We start from the raw sequence: 18,047 nt of genomic DNA, 5'->3' as shown, positions 1-18,047 counted from the left end.
TGATGCTTGGTGAATACCAACACGTAAGCCACGAGGCTAGGCGCATTTGTGCATCAGCTCATTGAAAATTTCACCACCCCGAGGACTCTGGAGCCAGGGGAAACACACATTTCGCATTTGCATAACTCGTAGTGATAGAGCGGAGCTCGAAACCCAGGGTGATCGGACGGCGAAGTCCAAGCGCCGAATTGCTACCCGGCAACATTTCTTCAAGATGGGGGTAGCAATGAGGGTACTAAGTCATCCTCCTAGGATTGTTGTGAGATGTAACAGGGGTTACACGTGCCTGACAGGGAGCACACCTCGGTAAATGGCAGTCTCTCTCTCTCTCAACTGGGCTCCCATGGTGGCCACGCTGAGCCAGACGCTTTGCTGGGAAAAGATGGGGACTCGGTTCCGACATTTGGAAGCTCTTAGGTAATTACTCCCGAGGATTTAATGGCCCTGTTACTGACCTTGCGCCCTGTAAGTTTAATCTCTAAGCTTAGCCATGCATAACTCCCTGCCAGGAAGGCTGGGGCTCTGTGACACCAGTGTCTCTGAAGAAGGATGCTGTGCACACGCCTCTGCAAGCGATCCTCGGTTCATCTCCCTGGGCTTTTAAAGTAGGGGTCAGACACTGAGCTGGGTGGCATGGGGGCGGTGAGGACCGGAGGGCTCCTCCTGGAGCCTGGCAGATGAGCCGAGTCAGGGCAGGAAGGCTGGCGATGTGATGCACCTCCTTCATTGGGAGCTCTGCTTCTGTAGACAGCCTCTGCCCAGCCCCCACCTCAGGAGACCCTGGGCAGGGCCTTTGGAGTCCCAGAGGCCTGTTGCCCCACCAGCGGCCCGAGTAGGGAGAGAGTGTGGCTCAGAGCAGCGGCCCTTAGGCTTAAGCTTCACCTACAGCATGTGTGCAAATGCAGACCCACGGGTCCTTCTTGGAGTCTGATTCTGCAGTTCTTGAAATCTGCATTTTGGCAAGCTCTCCGGGCGATTCTGATTCAGGTCAGTGGAGGAGCCCTGTTTTGAGACATACTGGCCCGAGGTGCCCGTTGCTTTCTGACCGCTCCCTGCTTGGGCTCAGCAAGTACAGAGCCCTGTTCTGGCTGTTGGGGAACAGCTGAAAGGGGAGCAGAGGGTCTCTACCAGAAGCAGGTTCATGGGGAAGCTGATGAAGCTTAAACTTTAGGGTCGCTCACTTGTGGGATGACGGCGGGGGGGGGGTGGGCAATGAAAGCTGGGAGTTGTAGAGTGTTCTAGGTGGGGAGAGGAGGCCATTTTGCAAATAGGAAGCATTTTTATGTAAGCATTTCTGGTCCACTGAACGAAGAGCTATCGGAAGAAAGGGATCTGAGTTTCCCAGGCTTGTGTACTTTGCTGTGATCTCTCTAGTTCTAAAGAAATATCACCATTAGACTGAATTTTGTATTTTGTTCTTTTTCTTGAGAGGCCCCCGCGAACCCTGGCTCCTCCCTGGCCCCTGCCTTCAGGGAGCTCCCAGGATCCACAGATACCCTTGGAACACAGAAAACCAGAAGGGCAGGAGGACAATGCAGATGCCAGAGCTGTGTGGAACAGCAGGGATTCCACAGATTCCTGGAAAAGGCACTGCAGGTAAAAATGATGGAGGTTGAATCTGTTTTTGCCCAGAAACAATGTGATAATGGAAATTCCATTCCTCATCAAGGTCCGGTGCCCAACTTTTTATAGGAATAAGTATACATACCATAAACACCATATTTAATCAACTGTAAATGATACACTTGTGCTCAGTAAAATTGCATCCGAGTATACAAAACAGCTAAACTGGGCAATATGGTAACCAAATCCCATTCTGTTTAATTTAATGTATACAGAAGATTCCCAGGAGAATTGTTATTTTGGGGGGCAGGAGGGAGCGGTGGAGAGGATCGGAGAGACTCCCCCTTCCCTCCATATGGAACCTGTAAAGGCAGGAGGGAGACTCTCAGAGGTCCGAAGCTGAGGGACAGGGTTTTGTACCCCCCTTCCCCCCTGCTGCGCCTCTGAAAAGAGACCAACCAGGCAGCATCATCTGGGCGCACCTGGCTGATTCTGAAGTGCATGTGTGTGAGTCAAGGACCGCCTACACACACACACCATGTGTGGGAGACATTTAAGAGGGCTTGGGGTGCTTGAAGTTGGATGAGGGTGATCTGGAATGATCTTTCTGGAGGAGTACATTTTTGAGAAGATACTTGAAGGCAGGAGCGGGAAATGGTTAGGTATCCTGAGAGGTTAGCATCAGGGAGGTCCAACACATTTTCATCTGACTTTTTTTTTTAAACATTTATTTATTTTTGAGACAGAGACGGAATTCAAGTGAGTTAGGGGCAGAGAGAGAGAGAGAGAGAATGAGAGAGAGACAGAGTCCGAAGCAGGCTTCAGGCTCTGAACTGTCAGCACAGAACCCGGCGCAAGGCCCGAACTCACGAGCTGTGAGATCATGACCTGAGCTGAAGTCAGATGCTCGACTGACTGAGCTACCCAGGCGCCCCCATTTTCATTTGACTTTTGACCCACCTCACCATGACCCACGGGCTGTCAGAAGACTTTGTATCTAAGCGTTCATTTCCCACCTCCTGTCCTGTTCAGTGGTTTTCAAACTACAGGTGGGGACCCATTAGCGGGTTACAATGAGAACTTGTTTAAAAAAAATTTATTTTAATGTTTATTTACTTTTGACAGAGAGAGAGAGAGACAGAGCATGAGCGGGGGAGGGGCAGAGAGAGAGGGAGACACAGAATCCGAAGCAGGCTGTAGGCTCTGAGCTGTCAGCACACAGCCTGACGCGGGGCTCAAACTCATGAACGGTGAGATCATCACCTGAGCCGAAGTCAGATGCTCAACCGACTGAGCCACCCAGGCACCCCATACGAACTAGTTTTAAGAAAATGAAATGGGATAGGAGGGAATGTCTTTCATTAACACTCTTGTTCATTTCATGTAAGCGTATGTGTGTACCGAGTTATGGCATTCAGTGTATTTCTTACCATGGGTCTTTATCAAATCTTGGCTTTTTAGTCCCAAAGCCTGCAAATAAGATACACGTGGGGGTATCTCACGTGTTAAGAATAAAGTATTTACTCAAATCCGGCCTTTTTACTTGGCATTACTTCTGTTGTCTTCTTTTCCAATCAGACTCTATTCATTTCTGAACATTTCATTTCAGAAGTGGTTCACAGGGCAAAGAAACTGGGACTCCATGTATCTGAATCCTGTCCTTTTCTCTTTGTCCTGTCTCTGACCCCTCTCTTTTCCTTCTTATTTTCTCACAGAGAAGGAAGTCTTTATGGTTTTACTTCCAATATTTGGACTAATTCCAGCATAGATCTTAGAGCTCACAGGGCTCTCCAAAAATCATTCCTAAGCTCTGTCCCAGCAGCCAGCACCTGGGTCTATTTTTGCTTTCTAAACTCATGCTTCTGAAGCTGTGTGTGCAAAAGAACCACCTGGGGAACTGATTAAAACCTATTTCCTGGATCTCACCTAGTAGGGCTGAAGTGGGGCTCCTGAACTGCATTTTTTAAGAGCTCCCCAAGTGGTTCTAAGGATCACCCTTTGAAGAATGCTATTAATAAACCATGGAGAAAATTCCACTTCTTCCAGAAGCTTTCTCCCATCACTCCTGATTCTGATCCCTCCACTGTTTCCCTTCCGCAGGAATAGTCTTGGTTTATGCCACTTTGTGTTTATTTGCGATCATTTGCACCTCGTCTGAGAAGTTAGTACTTGTACTGAGAAGTACCCCGCCTTCCGGATTAAATTAAAAACTCCCCCAAGGAACTGATCAATCATTACTGTTTTCCCAGAGTGCCCAGTAAGACCTTGCTCCTGGCAGACTTCCCTGATCAGAATCCTCCCATATATCCTCCCTGCCCTTCCCGGCCCTTGGCCTCTGGGTGGGGGTCCCCACCTAGCAGTTTCTAGGCCAGCGGTAAGTGTCTGAGTTGTTCCCTGGATCAAGCAGCACTATTGATTGGGTGATTTCGGGTCTGTCTGACTTTGTCCTTTTCATCTCACCTCTATGGGTTTAGGGAGAAGTGAATTGGTAAAAACTAATGAGTCCAGATGACCCCCTTGGGATTGTAGCTTCATCACCTACTGTTATATCCTTCGGGTCTAGAAACACATCGAACAGCAAGGGCAGAAGACTGAACAGCTTTCTAGAACTAGAACGAGGCAAGCTGGCGCCTAGGGGGCAAAATTTAGGGAAGCACGCACTCTCAGGGGCTGACCTTGCACTTGCAGGGTCCCGAGAGTGGGTACCCTGTCTGGGTGCTTCCCTGCCTCACCTTAGTCCCAGCCCTGCAAGGCAGCCTAAAGCGAGCTCCCTGGGCCCTAAGTGCTGACTGCCAGGCCTTACAATGGACTGAGGGAGAAAGATTAAGCGGTTCTTCAGGCGGAGGTCAGGTTGGTCCATTTTCCCGTCCCGAGGAGTCGTCCTGCGTGATAACAGCTTGGGTAAAATTGACACTGAGCTCCTGATTCTGGGCCGTGAGTGTTTGCTGTGATGTCTCACTTAGTCCTTATGAGGCCCTCGGAGGCTGGGCTCCCGGCGAGGAGCCGGCCCAGATTCTCTGGTGGAAGTCCACTGGATTTGTTTGGTTTTATTTTGCCTTTCTTCTCCCTCCATATCCCCCCCCCCCACCTCTCCTGGAAAAGAGATCCCACACTCCCCAGGCACCACTTGTCAAAGGGTTTAACATGTTCACTTTCAGAAATTTCATCCTTATGTTTTATCCTTACAGCTCCTTCTGCCACGAATCACGTTTCTTCCCGTCTGACCCCCAAGGTGATGATGAACAGCCTGTCACTGGGCACCAGCCCCTGTGTGTGGGGACCCCGGGGCCTTTTGGTTCATGAAGTCTCTTTTGTGCGCTTTTTTTCAGGCACTATAAACTCCTCTCCTTTGCTGGGGTTTTCTTTTCTTTTCTGACAGAAGAAAAATTAGAAGGAGAGGAAAAAGAGAAGCGGGAGGAAGAAGAGAGCTGAGGAAATAAAGTCATGGCATGTGTCCCTGAGCTGAGGGGGACTGATCTTCCTGAAGGGGAGACGTGAGGAGGCGGCCCCCGAAATACCGGGCTCCTTGCAGGCAAGGACTCGCGGCAGAGAATCCAGGAGCTTGGGCCACTTCCGTGGGCTTCTGCACAAGTAGCTCCCGGTCCGAATCCCTTCACAGACCCCAGGCTCCTGCCTCTGTTGGGTGGCTTTCACCCTGGATGCCTTGGTCACAGAGGAGTGGAATTTTCAGCCTCCGGATGGCAGGACAGAACCCTCAGGGCTGGGGTCAGGCACCCAGCTCCTGTCCTTCTCCGCCCCCTTGCAATGTCAGAGATGGTGTCCCCACACACTGAGTTGGGTGGCTGGAGCGGATGACTAATGCACGTCATTTTCAAGATGCTCTCTCTGCACAGGAAAAGTACATTCAGATCCAGGTTTTAATTGTGTGTGATTTTAGCTGAGATGGCGTTAATTTATTTCCTTTGCTACTTCAGCGGCTTTTCCTCTTTCATGGCGGTGAAATTATCTGGAATGTATCTTTTTTTTTTCTTAAGGGCCAAGAGAAGAAGCTGATCTGGCTCCGTTTCCACTGATTGAGGTTTACAACATTCTAGGGGCTGCCAGACGATGTTTAGGGGGTGCCTCGGGTCGGAGACCCTATCGTCTCCCACTGCCTGCTCTCCCTGCCTTCCAACTGCCGGATTTCCCGAAGGGAACGCTGGACTTGTGGGGCCTGTACTACCCAGGCAGACCCTCTGACCAATTCACCAACAGAGTGGATTTTTCAGTCAGGGCTGAGTCCAGTCAGTTTCTAGCACGAGAACGCCTTGCTTCCTTGGACAACCTTAGAGAAAAGGGGGAACAGCTTGACATCGACAAAGGGCTTCTTGGAGGAAAGAGACTGTTAATCAAAGAAAGATGGGGCAGGAGGCGCCAAAGGCCCCCGACTGGTGCTGCAAAGCTCCCGCTTTCTAACTTTGGTTGAGAGGCGGTCTTTCGTGTAAGAAGGTGGGTAGGGCCAGCGTGGGGATGATAACCCCCTGGTACAACGCTGGGGGGTGTGGTGTTTTTTTTTTTTTTTTTCCACTCAAACTCTCTTTGTGATGAGCATAAAAATAGCACACACACCTTCAGAGATTCTGCTGTGTCTTGTCCCAGAACTTTGCCCTCTTTGAGAATTATCATTTTTCTGCGTCTCTGCTCTAGCTAAAACCATTTTATTAAGCCTGACTTACTCTAGTTTTTACTATAAAAATAAAAGGATGGTTATTTTCCAAATGTAGAATTATAGTGTCATTTCGAACATGCTTTTCAATCTCTATTAAAGTTCCAAACCGGAGGTTAAACTTCCCTGCACCTCCCTATTGGAGAATCACCGAATCATTGCCCAGATATCTAGTACAGGAAGTCAGAAAAGCATTGACTATGCCAACCTGGGACCATCCTAGGACATTTTTGTCTCTTGTCCTTCTCCCCATCCTGTGAAATCAGTGTCTTCCTTGGTCATTCTGGCACATAGTAGGAAATTCAAGAAGTATCTGTTGCATGAGTCTTATAGTATTAAATTATTATCTAGTGGGGCGCCTGGGTGGCTCAGTCAGTTGAGCGTCCGACTTCAGCTCAGGCCAAGATCTCGAAGTTGGTGAGTTTGAGCCCTGTGTCGGGCTCTGTGCTGACAGCTCGGAGCCTGGAGCCTGCTTCAGATTCTGTGTCTCCCTCTCTCGGCCCCTCCCTCCCTCTCTCTCTCTCTCTCTCAAAAAAATAAATAAACATTAAAAAAATTATGTTCTAGTGCTTGGCACAGTATACGGGTGCCTGACAAGGTGTCCAGTGAGTGTTAGCCATTGTTCCTCATCTGCATGTTCCAGAATCTGCCCTTTTCAGAAGCTCCAGCTGGTGGAGATGTTCATTTTCTTCGTGCCCTGGGACAGCCCTCAACATCCTCTTGTTCTGCAGGACTTAGGTTTTGCCTCTAGATGCTTGCTGCTTGTTCAGATACCAGATTCTTTTAGGTATAGTCAGAAGTCTAGCACAGTGCTATGCACGTAGTAGGACCCGAGCTAATATCTGTTGAGAGAGACAGTGAATGGTCCAGGGGCCTCCACCTGAGAGCCTCTGTGATCAGGAGTGGCTGCGTCTGGACCACACAACTCCTTGGCGAACAATTAAGCTCTCTGATTGTGCTCTTTGTGTACAGGGCCCTGACTTACCAGCACGTGATTATGGCTTGAAAATCATTCTGGTCAACCCATCATTCTAGCATGGTTGAGGGGGTTATTGGAGGCCAATATCACTCTGCTGCTCACAATCTGTTTCTGAGTTCTCCCTGGATTGCTTTGCATAGCTTTGGAGCTCAGATAGCTCTTCCTTCCAGTTGCCTGTGGCCATTTCCTGGCGGGTGTCCGGCAACCTTCGTCTTTTTAGGGCAGTAAGTATACGTTCCCTTCCCAGCCTGCTCTTCCCGATGCGTCTCTGTCCATTTGCCCCCAGCTGCTGTTTCTTAAAAACTAAGCATATACTTACTATATGATCCTGCACTCCCTTCGCTAGGCATGTGTCCCAGTGAAATAAAAACTTATGTCCACTTAAAATCTTGTACAGAAACGCCCATAGTCGTTTTATTTGTAATAGCCCTGAATTGGAAACAGCCCAATGTCCTTCACTGGGTGAATGACCAGACAAACTGTGGTCCGTCCTTGCCACAGAATAAGACCCGGCAACAAAAAAAGGGAACGAACTCTTGATACATGAAGCAATCTGGATGGATCTCAAGGGCATTCTGTTGAGTGAAAAAAGCCAATTTCAAAAGGTCACATACTGCATGATTCCATTTATATGACATTCTCAAAGTGATAGAATTATACAGATGGAGAACACATTAGTGGTTGCCAGAGTTTGGGGTGGTTAAAAAAGAGAAGCGGAGTATGGTGGGATTATAGAGGGATAGCACCAGGGACCTCTGTTCCGTGTCTTGATTATGGTGGTGGTTACGGGAAGGGACACATATGATAAAATTGCCTAGAACCACATACATGTGCGCGCATATGAGTGCATGTGAAACCTTTGAAATCTGCATGAGGTCTGTGGGGGGTCCCAGTGTTCATTTCCTGGTCTTTGTTTTTGTTACAAAAAAAAAAAAAAGCAGCTGCAGGTTTTGTTACCACTCTATGTCAACCCCTGGTCTCCCTTTGATCTCGGGCCTGACGCCCAGGGTAGGTTTGGAAGGGCCAGATCCTCTCCGCGTTCTCAAATATTAGGAACGGAGCTGAAATACTTTAGTTCTCCTTCTAACCTACAATGAAGCCATTTTCCCCAGAATCACTATAATCTCATCTGGGAGCTCTATGTATTTCCAGCCTATGCCTCCTCTTGGGGTATTGTATTCTAAGTGGATTATCTACCCTGTGCAGTAGGACTATAAACTTATTTTGTTTATTTGATTATCCTAAGCCTAATCAGCTTCACCTTCAAGTTTAAGGAGGATCCTGAATTCAATTACCCTAGGCTAGGACTTGCAGGTATACGGTTGCTTTATTTCGGAGCCAACTCTCTGAACTCATCATGTGCTCCTGGTGATCTGAGGCTCCACCCTGCAGTCGTCATGGGATACTTAGTGCTCCCTGGCCTGGGGGTGTCCAGCATGGGGGGGGGGTCTGAAAGAACCATGATGGTGAGGAGCCTGCTCCGGATTCTCTCTCTCCCTCTCGCTCCCTCTGCCCCTCCTCCCACTCTTGCATCCACATACTCTCTCTCTTTCAAAAATAAATGAATACACTTAAAAAAATCATTCCATATTTGTGTCCCTCATGTTTCAGCTTAGATAGCATTTGCCATAGAAAACCTTGCCTGGCCGCACAATAACGGATGGAGCGCCCTCCTCTGGATCCCCTGGCCCCTACGCTTGTCTACCTGAGTATTTCCACATCGTCTAGTTGGTCTTGCCAACTAGGCTGAGTTATTTGAGAGCAGTGTCCACACTTTTCATCTCCCTATGCCCAGGGTTTAGCACAATGCCTGGCAGATAGTAGGTGCTCAAGAAAGATTTATTGAATGAATGAATAAAGAAATGAATGAATGAATGAAAGGATGATACAAAAGGGTGAGACTTGATGTGCCCTCTCCATACTGGAGACTAGTCCTGCCTCTGGGGCTTTGTATATTCCATTTCTACCTTCCAGAATGTCTGTCCCTACCTATCCCTACCATCCTTCAAGGCCTATCTGGAATCCTGCCTCCTCTGTGAAGCCTTCCCTGATTATTCCAACCCACTGTGATCCCTCGTGGGTCAGAACTCATATGGGAATTATTGGGCATTGACTTGGGTTGCCATTTTCTTTTCATATTTGTGTCCTTTCTCCCCAAACTCTAAGTTCCTAGAGGGCAAGGGTTTCACCTCATTTTCTTCATATCCCCGGGGTACTTTGTAAACCTCAGGGGATCACTAAATGAGTCTGGCCTGAGAGTCAGAGGAACTGCATATGAGGCAGAGGGGCCAGGGGTGCTCCCCAACTGTGAGCTCGTCAAGGGCAGAGATGAGAAATCAGTCAAGGTTCCCTCACCGGTGTCTCCCATTGTTCCCACATAGAGGAGGCCCACACTGCTTGTTAGACTAGCTGAGCGATAGACTAGCTGAGATTTGGGGGTGAGTGGAAAGGAGGATGCTGGTTAAGAGTGAGGGGTGTGAGGGCGCCTGGGTGGCTCAGTCAGTTAAGCGACCGACTTCGGCTCAGGTTTGTGGGTTCCAGCCCTGCGTCAGGCTCTGTGCTGACAGTTTGGAGCCTGGACCCTGCTTCAGATTCTGTCTCTCCCTCTCTCTGCCCCTCCCCTGCTGGCTCTCTCTCTCTCTCTCTCAAAGATAATAAATAAATGTTAAAAAAAAGTTATTAAAAAAAAGAGTGAGGGGTGTGATGGATGGAGATGGGAACCAAGTGCAGTCGAACCAGCGGAGAGAGCCTGGCCCGGGCAAGAGGGAGAAGGAGGAGGTCTGTCTCCTTCTGGTCCGTCTGTGTCTGGGTTAAAGAATGCAGACAGCAGCGTCGCTTAGGCTGGCACTTCTACCGGAGGGATTTCTGAATGGGTCTATAGGTGAGCTTGTGGTTCGGGTGGCGGTGAGAGAGGGTGGTGTTGAATCAGAGCTGTGGCTGGAGCTGGTTATCTGTGTGGAACCGGAGCAAACAGGATCCAGCAACTGAGTTGCCATGGCCTACCCAGCTTTCCACGACTTGAAATCGCTGTGGGCCCTCCTCCAGCCAGGAAACTCAGCCTTTGAAGCTCAGCTCTGTGACACGCTCCTGGACGCCCCAGGAGAGGCGGTCCCTCCTGTCCGTGCTCCTGTGCGCGATTAACGAGAGGCCTTGACATCTCTTTGTTGACATGCAGGAGAGGCCGTCTGAGGCCCTCAACGTCTAGCCAAACACTTGATGTGTGCGAGGCCCCCCAGAGAGGAGAGGCTGTCAGAAATAACCAGCTCCCCCACCCCCCTCCCCAGAGTCCAGTGGGAGGGTCCAGAGTGGGACCAACTCCTCCCTGGGGATCCCCTCACGTCCACCCGTTGGCTGCCTCCTTCGTGTGCTCTTGCCCGCGTTCCCTCCCCGAATCATGTTGGTTCCTTTCTCACATACATATCCACCGCCTTCCTGCCCCGGGCCCTGCCCAGAAGTGACAAGAAGGGGGCCCCAGAGCTGTCATCATTTCATAGAAGACACAATCCCCCACAAGGGAACAGCAGCATACGGTCGAGGGCTAGTCTGGGGGCCGTCTGTTATGGACCACGAGGGCGTGGGCAGGCACAGCAATGGCTGCGCTGTCCCCTGGGGATAGCACGTGGCCGCGGGGTGATGACATTATCACCCCCTTCTTTCTGCCAGACATCATCCTTGGCCCCAGTCCCCTCGGCACCAGGGAGTAGCTGGCCAGGTAGCCGCATAAAGGGCCGGGGAGCAGTTTCCACATATGCTCAGCCAGGAGGCAGCGAGGTTTGGGCCTGTCCTCGTTTCTCCGCGGGGGGTTGGGGAGCCCTCACTGAGGTGCTCCGTGCAGCCGTGAGCCAGTTCTGGTTTCCCTGCCCTGACCGGGCCCGAGGGAGTCGCTTGGGAGGGTCTGTCCCAGAGGACCTGGGCTCCTCAGCGCCTTAGACAGAGGCCCTGACCCAGCAGACAGGCTGGGAGGGCCCAGGCAGAGGGGAGACATTGTTCCTTTGGCTACTTTATTTCTTTGGTTTGTGGCCGTTTGACAACAGCAGTAAAAACAGCTTATAAATTAGGCGGCCTGCTGTAAACTGCAGAAGCAGCCGTGGCGCAGGAAGCACGGACGGGAGCCTCCCTCCGCATCTCCCCGCGCTCTCCCCAGGCAGGCCTGCACCCCACCCTCTGCCAGCACCCCCAGGCCCCGGGGCAGGCAGGGCCGGGAGGGCTGGCATCTCTGACCTCCAGCGCTTTCCCTGATCACGGAACGGCCAGGGAGCCACTGTCGGTTCCTCAGGGGCTCTTCAAACAGAGAGATGTTTATATCTTTTCGGTGCGGTCCAAATTACAAGCAGGAAACTGGAGCCTGGGGAACATAAACCAGGGGATACAAGGTAGGGATTTTTTTTTTTTTTTAAAGCTTGATTTAAATCAACCTCCAGAAGCTCTCAAATGAGGCCAGCAGGGAGGAAGAGCTGCAAGGAGGCGCCTGGCTGTCATTTCGGTGTGACCCAATCCACGTGTCCTCTGTTTCCCCCTTGGTGCCGTGGCTTCTCCCTCCCAGCTGGTTCTGGGGGCCGGTTGCTTTCATGCAAGGACCCAACAGAACCGAGGATGGGTGTCAGTGCAGCTTTGTGGCTGCCCCAGGACAGGGCTGGTTTTCTGGGCCCAGCCCTCTATGGAAGCGCCTCCTCTCTGCCCTGGCCCCTTGCCACTTCACCTTCCTGCTCCAGGCCCAAAGGGAGCTTCAGGACCTGGCTCAGAGCCTGTGGGGTCTAAGCATCCTCCCCCCACCCCCCTGCCTCCCAGGAGTGCTCTTTGGAGACCCTACGTGGAGGGGGCTCAGGACTCGTGTACCCACCAGAGCTTGGCCTGAGAGTTAGCTCCCGAACACAGAACACAGATGTTTGGACCCAGCACCCTCGGTGATGCGTCTCTGCTCATTCCATCCACCCCCTGGCATGGCTGTGTAAAGCTTCCGCAGCTGGCTGATTCCTCTGCATTTGTTTGTTTTCTTTGCCTGTGTCAATCATTGTGTGTGTGTGTGTGTGTGTGTGTATCCTGCCCACATGCGCAGAGCTTGGAGCGCAGGCACGAGGGCTTCTCCCTCTTCTAGATCGGGGGTTCTGCTCTGGGAGCACACCTGGACGTAAGGAGGCTGCTAGGCAGGGAGAGGACATCCAGGGCAGCCAGGGAGAGGGCGCCCAGATGATGTGGATGCAGTGACACGCAGTGACATTGACGTGCGGGTCACAAGTCTTGTGGGCGCTGCCTTCTTTCAGGGCATTTTAGTTTTTTACTTATTGCCTCATCTTGTAGGGCTGCTGCCCACACGCCTCCCATCCTGGCCCAAGCCCAGGAGGTCTTAGAGGGGCAAATTCCCCGGGCTGTGTTAAGCCAATGTTAGACCAATGAGCTACAAAGCAATGTGAAAAAGAAGACATTGCTGACCCGCTGGAAACATCTGGGAAGTACTCTGTCAAATCTAATAAGCTGTGTGACCCTGGGCAAGTCACTCAACCTCTCTGAATTCAGAGCTGTTCATCTTGGGAGTTGGGAAAGTGATCCCTGTGAAATTGCTGTGAGGAGCAAGTGAGATAGTAGATGAGAGAGCGCGCTGAAAAGTCAGAATGCGCTAGCGTGTCTCGAATTTGGTAACAACCACAATAACCACTATGAGCAGCAGCTGTGAGCTGGTGGGCACCAGGAGGAAGCCAAGTACTCCACAGGCCGTACTGGGTGTGCGTGCTCATCACTGGTGCCTGCTGGTCAGATCCTCTCTCTTCTGTGTGTGTGTGTGTGTGTGTGTGTGTTCAGTCACTTTACACACACATGCACACACACGTGCAGCTCCACGTGCTGACTGGTCATTAACACCCAACCGTAGGCCCTCGGGGGACCCAGAATCCGCGTTTCCCCCTAGTGTGGGACCCTGGACCAGGAGTAAAAGCTCTTGGGGTGACAGCCCCACTCCTTACCTCCCACAGCCCACACTCTAGGATCCAGGAGGCACTTGGGTGACTCTGGATATAAATCTGGATCCATTGTGGGGTGGGGGTGGGGTCTTCTGGGGCCAACAGCTCCTCTGGGGGGGCGCAGGGTGACATCCTGGGACACTCTTTGGCTAGCCTATGCCTGGTGTGGCTACCCCAGTTGGGGAGAGGCTCATCGGTAAGTAGTTGCCCCCCAAAGATAAGAGTCCGTAAGCTTCAGGAAATGAGTTTATGGGCCCTTTGTAACGGCTCCTATCTCACTGGGTGGGTTTACAACTTTAGCAGAATGGGACTCAAAGGGCCTTCTTTATTACTGCACTTCAGCTTCCGTTCTGGAGAAAGTTTTCTCAACCAACGTGTCCACACCAGACATTTGGGACAACCCGTGTCCTCCCTCCCAGCCCCAGGTGTCGGGCCATCCGACACACAGGCCTGGCATACGTGTTCCAGCAACTCTGGGAGCTTCCCAGAGCAGGGACACCCCCCCTCCCCCCCGGAGCAGGGACCCAGGCCTCCTCCCTGCCTCCTGGGTACATCAGTACACGACTCCATCCGTGGGGCTCTCAGGTGGCTTCAACACATGCAGAATACCTAGGATTTCTGTGGGGGGCTGGACCCAAGATGAACCACACTTAGGAAAGTTCCAGTTTCCCCCTGGGTCTCGAATCACAATGAGCTATAGTGTGGCCTAACAGATGGGGCTGGGATGTGGTCCCTCTCTCCTTCCTTGTCTCCTGGTCAGGGAGGGACCGTGTTGGGTTGGGGTGCGGGCTGTGAGTGCCAGGGTTGCGTGGGTGACCTATATCCCCATGGTAATGTCTCTCGGGATCTCTGCTGTGGTTCTACTGTGGCAGAAAGCAAAAAGCCTACCACTGAAGCCTTCCTTCCTCCCTGCTGTCCCCAGCGCCGCCGTATTTTTCCACCTACTCCTCTGGCTTTGGTATCGATTTAAATAGAGAAGGCAGGTGGGGTGGGGGGAGGACCTGGGGAACAAGAGGCAGACTGAAGCAGAGAAGGGAAGAGGAGGAGGAGCCAAAAGTATGGTAGGTGGGCAGAGAGGAAGGGCAGGCAGGAAAGAAGGGAAAAGCTGAAAGGGAAGTTGTGCAGAGAACAGGGGAGCCAGAGGATAAAAAGGAAGGGGGCCAAGGTGGGGAGCGCAGCTTCCCTGGTGGCCGGTGGAGACTCCTCCCGGGTCACCCCTTCCCCGGCCAGCTGGAGGGATCTGCTATCCTGGGATTCATCTGGAGCCCAGTGCCCCATCCCAGGGAGAATGTGGCCTCACCGGGGTCCCGGTCCTGGAGATGAGCCCCTGCAGCTGTGTGGGATATAGGCGGGCAGAGCTGTGCCAACTTTTTGCCCTCCTGACGGGAACCCTCTCCCCGACTCCCCACAGCCCCACCGGCCCCAGTGCGCAAACTGTGTGCATAATCATTAGATTCATTTCTATTAGTTCAGGCCCTTTGCATCCGAGGTTTTCCTCTGCTCCAGGGGAGAGGTGACCTCTGAAAGGATCCCCCATTCTTGCTCCTGTTGGGGGGCCCTCGGCCCCTGTACAGTGCCCAGCCATGCTAGGTGCAAGCTCTTTGGGGGTGATCCCCATAACCCAGGATCTGCTGTCCCCCGTTCCTTTCTGTCCTGGAGCTTCGGCTTAGAAAAAGACTCACACACTGGTGTTTATGGGCACAGTTGGATTTGTCTGTGTTGCCATGACAACAGTGAGGGCTGCCCCTGTTCTCTCTCCACCCCATGCTCTGCTCCTTTCACAGGCTAAAAACCTCTCTCTGTCTCTGTCTCTCCATCGTTCTCAATTTCCCTCCCCCCCCCCCACCATTATTCCTAATTTCCACGGGACTTAAATCTCCCTCCCCCGTCTGTCCCTCTGGAAGGAGTAAGGCTGTGCACATTTCTCCTCAGTCCTTCTGAGACTGTAGGTTCTCAAGAGCTGGTCCCAGCCACTGATGGGGCTGGTGGCCCACACTGTAACTGGGAGCAGAGGGCCCAAGGGCCCTGGGCCAGGATCGTGGGAATGATAAAGCCTTAGGTTTCCAAGTATCCCCTCAACACACCCCATCCCTGTCCCTGGGGCACCCGAAAGGAGCCCTCCGTCTCCTCTGTCCCTCCAAGACCTGTTGCCCTCTGATTTCCAATTCCCCGTGAAGATTCACCACCCCCTATAAGTTTTCCCTGTTTAGCTCCACCTGACCTCAAGCACCAGGATCCCTCTCAGCATTTGAGTGCACTCTGGAGTATTGATTTGCACTTGCTTCTGTCATACACGTCCACAGCTACGTTCTGGGCTAGATTTGTGGGTCCAGCCTCCTCGGCAGTGTGTCCGGCACAACTTGCCACCCTTCCCCCACCCCTGTACCAGAACTCTTCCCTATGGCAAACCCATTCTATTGGCCCAGCCCACTAGCCCTTCCCTCCTTCACCCTGCTCCCTCTGCCCAAGGTTGGGGGGGGGGGGTGGCAGGGGCGCCTTGGTCAGGCCACAAAGTACCTTCTCTGAGATCTGATCTTAGGACGTGGGCTCTTCCTCCGGACTGTGATCTGTAGGGCAATTTAGCCTTGGGCTTCCAGGGCCGCCATTCCCACAGCATGAAAAGGGACCCGTAAATGGCAGGAAGCAGTGTCATGACTAATATATTTATCCATCATTCTGGGAACTTCTTAAGGGCAAGGGATGTGTCACCTCTACCAGATTGGAACTCTCCGGGAGTGAGAGCTGGGTTCCCCCATCAAATTGGGATCTCCTCAGAGCAGGAGTGTTTCTTAAGTAGATTAGGTGCTAAAGTCTTGGTAGTTTAATTGATCAAATATCAGGCATTTAGGGCTCATCATCCAGGGTTTAATCATTTACTTGGATAACTTCATAAAAATTGCATCTGAGTATAAACTCCACTTGGGTAGCATCTGTCTTGTTCACCATGCAAGGTGCTGAGTCTAGAGAGGAGAGGCAGGGTGACCTCCGCCCTTGGGGATTTGGTAGAACTTGTATGGGCTCTGACAGAGGTACATATAGTGTCCATCAGGGGGCGCTGGGAGAAATGGCAATGGCCTCTGAGGGCAGGTGTGGCGTGAGCCTTTGTCTTCTGGGCTTGTGCAGGAGGACTTCAGGGAATGCTTTTCAGCTGCTTGGCAATGGGCATCCTTCAAGGCGGAGCAAACTAAAGACGCTGGGCCATGCGCCATGCTTCCAAAGACCACAGTTCTTAGCCCTTGCCCTTGGGTTACCATTAGACCCAGTAACCAACTCTCTCTATCAGAAGCATAAAGAAAATATGAAATTATCAAAAGATAGCTGGTGTGATGTGCTTTATCAGCTCAGGGTACAAATCAGGTCAGCTGTTTTTGATCCTTAAGTTAATCCTTTAAGCATCCATCTGCCCGATTTATCGAGAAGCCCAGTATCTCTTTCTCAACGTTCCTCTCTTCTTCCCCAACTCCCGCCCCTGTACTTGTTAAAAAAGGCTTAGCCCTTGTGCAGGTGGGAAGGGGCCTGCGAGCAGATACTTGGAGGGCCTGACCAGCCCATGCTCCTGTCCTTGCTAATGATACAATGGTCACCATTGGTCGCTCACAACGTGCTGAGCTTTCGGTTGCTGGTCAGATTCCTGCACAGACCCACCTAGGAGGGTTCTGGTCTTGGGCCCCGGCCATACTGCACATGAATATCTATCCATAGGATCAGCCACTGTTGCCAAAGATTGCCGGCTAAGTAGCTGGGTCTAGGAGAGTTTCTAGCCACAGCCACACTCTGTGCCAGAACCAGCCACTCTGCCACTGAGATATTTTAGACCCCAGTAGTGATGAGGGAGCTTGGGGCAAGCTGAGGGCAAAAAATACAGGCCTCGGGTGGAACATGTGTGGTATTCCTCGGACACTCCTGGCTACCCGAGAACAAAGGAAAGGGGTTTAAGTGCTTGCCATGGTGACGTGGGAAACTAAGGCAAATGAAAAATTAAATTCCCTTACCGCCTGTAGCCCACTGACGAGTCCTTGACACAGACAGAATGACCTCCCTCTGGGAGCTCAGCTGCCTCGATGATGACACTTTGCTGGGGGCAAAAGAGAATCTTAGCTTAGCGTCATCCCAACCTTGAGGATCCTGTAAATCTACTTCCTTTATCTCAACTCCCCCAAGATCTATGTGGCAATCATACTCCAAGCTTATGGCCCCCGATATACAACTAAAGGGTCTCATGACTGAGGTTTTATTAAATGGTGATAAATGGCGTTTCCCTAGCAACAGCTAGCCCCTCAAGGTCCTGGAAGCCTTGCTTCCAAAATTCCATAGAGACTTACTCTATCCCTGACCCCGAGGGCATATCATGAGTTACCCATCATGACCCCAGTGCAACTCTTCCTGTCTGCGAGTCCTGTCCCCGTGCTTTAAGAAAATCACGTTTTTGCACCAAAGACATCTTCAAGCATTCTTTCTTGGCCGTCAGCTCCGGACCACCTCACCACCACCCCAAAACTTCATCAGTATGAAGGCCAAATGGTTTAGATCAGTGTGTCCCAAATTTGACTGTATGGTAGAATCACCTGCAAAGCTTGTTTGAGTACAGATTTGGGGCCACACCTCTAGAGATTCTGACCGAGCAGGTTTTGGATGGGGCTTAAGAATGTGCATTTCTAACGAGCCCGCACACCATGCTGATGCTGTCCGTCCAGGGACCACCCTGCATAGGGCTAGATTCTCCTTTCCCTCGGGGGCCCTTCGTGTCTGTTCCCACCAGTGGTGTTTATAGTCAGGACTTACTGAATCTGAGTAAGTAAGAGATTGACGTCTTGACCTTTTTCCTTTCAAGAGGCTCCTTGGGCCCCACGCCTCTTCCTCCCAGGCTACTCTGGAGCCACCTTTA

Source organism: Acinonyx jubatus, chromosome E4 (assembly GCF_027475565.1).
Source record: "Acinonyx jubatus isolate Ajub_Pintada_27869175 chromosome E4, VMU_Ajub_asm_v1.0, whole genome shotgun sequence".
Classification (NCBI taxonomy): Eukaryota; Metazoa; Chordata; class Mammalia; order Carnivora; family Felidae; genus Acinonyx; species Acinonyx jubatus.
The sequence above is the reverse complement of the archived record's forward strand: the minus strand, read 5'-3'. Positions refer to the sequence as shown.